At 28.3% G+C, this 2,884-nt stretch overlaps 1 long non-coding RNA gene across 2 annotated transcripts in view; it reads left to right on the forward strand.

Moving 5' to 3' along the window:
• Positions 1 to 2,884, forward strand: part of LOC111083288 — a 21,841-nt gene that overhangs the window by 8,705 nt on the left and 10,252 nt on the right. The window contains exon 1 of one of the 2 annotated variants that reach the window (XR_002608924.1): positions 228 to 238. The exons of the other annotated variant lie outside the window; for it this stretch is intronic. This is a non-coding gene — a long non-coding RNA (uncharacterized LOC111083288). Of the gene's footprint in view, positions 1 to 227; positions 239 to 2,884 lie in introns of those variants that run through there. 2 annotated transcript variants of the gene reach the window in all.

Below are 2,884 nucleotides of genomic sequence, written 5' to 3' on the forward strand. Positions count from 1 at the left end.
ATCTAATAATATATATATCTATTGTTGAAATACTTAAGTTAAACAAGACACGACCTAATAATATAAATATTTATTGTTAAAATGGTTAAGTTAAACAAGACACGATCTAATAATATAAATATTTATTGTTGAAATGGTTAAGTTAAACAAGACACGACCTAATAATATAAATATTTATTGTTGAAATGGTTAAGTTAAACAAGACACGACCTAATAATATATATTTATTGTTCAAATGGTTAAGTTAAACCAGACACGACCTAATAATATAAATATTTATTGTTAAAATGGTTAAGTTAAACAAGACACGATCTAATAATATACATTTATTGTTAAAATGGTTAAGTTAAACAAGACACGATCTAATAATATACATTTATTGTTAAAATGGTTAAGTTAAACAAGACACGACCTAATAATATATATATTTATTGTTGAAATGGTTAAGTTAAACAAGACACGACCTAATAATATACATTTATTGTTAAAATGGTTAAGTTAAACAAGACGCGATCTAATAATATACATTTATTGTTAAAATGGTTAAGTTAAACAAGACACGATCTAATAATATAAATATTTATTGTTGAAATGGTTAAGTTAAACAAGACACGACCTAATAATATATATTTATTGTTGAAATGGTTAAGGTAAACAAGACACGACCTAATAATATATATATTTATTGTTAAAATGGTTAAGTTAAACCAGACACGACCTAATAATATAAACATTTATTGTTAAAATGGTTAAGTTAAACAAGACACGATCTAATAATATACATTTATTGGTAAAGTGGTTAAGTTAAACAAGACGCGATCTAATAATATACATTTATTGTTAAAATGGTTAAGTTAAACAAGACACGACCTAATAATGTATATATATTTATTGTTAAAATGGTTAAGTTAAACCAGACACGACCTAATAATACATATTTATTGTTAAAATGGTTAAGGTAAACAAGACATGACATTTTTATATGTCTATCGATCTTTATATAACATGAAACTTCTTGTATAACGTGTGTTTATACAGTTTGGTGTTTACTGTATATAACACACACACATATATATATATGGCTGATCTGTTTATTCAAACTCAACTGTTTCTTACCCGTGAAGTGTTTTAGTCACAACTTTTTGACTTTAATTATAATGTATTTATTATCTTTTACATTAAGCCTATTTTAACAAACTAAGAATTTATCAACTGATCTGAAAGGTGTAACAACCAGTTAAGCCGCCTCCAGCCATTATTAACCAGTTAATTGGCTTTGTTTCACAATTATTTAAATGCGAATGCATTTTAATGTGTATACGTTAATTTAATCATGATGAAAATGTAAAGATACTGGGTAATAAATAGTGCCGCCATGTTTTATAAAATGTTGTTAATCTTTAGAAAGAACAGATTTTAATAATAATGGCTGAAACGGCTTGAATGGGTAATGAAAAAATTTTCACATGATGATGACAAAACCTTGTCGAAACGTTGTACATTTGCTGTTATGTTAAACTTATATTAAAGTTTTTCTTCATTACCCATTCAAGCCGTCTCCAACCATTATTAGTCTCAAAGTGGGTTCCTCGTCATCCAGATTTTAATAATATATCAGAACCCAGTGGCACAGTTTGAAGGCTTGTTACCCTAAAAACCCGTGGTGAGCACAGCATAGATAGCTTAGCTACAAAACAACAATACACCCTAGCGGTAGCACAGTCGCATACACTGTAGTAGCTAGTCAACATGAAGAACAGAAAGTTAACCAGAATTTGAATGATTATTTATGTTAATCTATAACAGCACAAATGACTGTGTACCTTGTTATTGGTTCATTTAAAGCAAGTGTGTACCTTGTTATTGGTTATTTTAAATCAAGTGTGTACCTTGTTATTGGTTATTTTAAATCAAGTGTGTACCTTGTTATTGGTTGTTTTAAAGCAAGTGTGTACCTTGTTATTGGTTGTCTTAAAGCAAGTGTGTACCTTGTTGTTGGTTGTTTTAAAGCAAGTGTGAACCTTGTTGTTGGTTGTTTTAAAACAAGTGTTTACCTTGTTGTTGGTTGTCTTAAAGCAAGTGTGTACCTTGTTGTTGGTTGTCTTAAAGCAAGTGTTTACCTTGTTATTGGTTGTTTTAAAGCAAGTGTGTACCTTGTTGTTGGTTGTTTTAAAGCAAGTGTGTACCTTGTTGTTGGTTGTTTTAAAGCAAATGTGTACCTTGTTATTGGTTGTTTTAAAGCAAGTGTGTACCTTATTATTGGATGTCTTAAAGCAAGTGTGTACCTTGTTATTGGTTATTTTAAAGCAAGTGTGTACCTTGTTATTGGTTGTTTTAAATCAAGTGTGTACCTTGTTGTTGGTTGTTTTAAAGCAAGTGTGTACCTTGTTGTTGGTTGTTTTAAAGCAAGTGTGTACCTTGTTGTTGGTTTGGTAGATATAGATGAGTTTTATGTTTACGTATTAGTTTATGAACTACGTAGTAAATAATATAGTAGATATAGATGTGTATTAAACACTGTTTACGTATTGGTTTATGAACTACGTAGTAAATAATCTGGTAGATATAGATGTGTATTAAATACTGTTTACGTATTGGTTTATGAACTACATAGTAAATAATATAGTAGATATAGATGTGTATTAAACATTGTTTACGTATTGGTTTATGAACTACGTAGTAAATAATATAGTAGATATAAATGTGTATTAAACACTGTTTACGTATTGGTTTATGAACTACGTAGTAAATAATATAGTAGATATAAATGTGTATTAAACACTGTTTACGTATTGGTTTATGAACTACGTAGTAAATAATATAGTAGATATAAATGTGTATTAAACACTGTTTACGTATTGGTTTATGAACTACGTAGTAAATA

This window comes from Limulus polyphemus, unplaced genomic scaffold, assembly GCF_000517525.1.
Source record: "Limulus polyphemus unplaced genomic scaffold, Limulus_polyphemus-2.1.2 Scaffold8898, whole genome shotgun sequence".
Classification (NCBI taxonomy): Eukaryota; Metazoa; Arthropoda; class Merostomata; order Xiphosura; family Limulidae; genus Limulus; species Limulus polyphemus.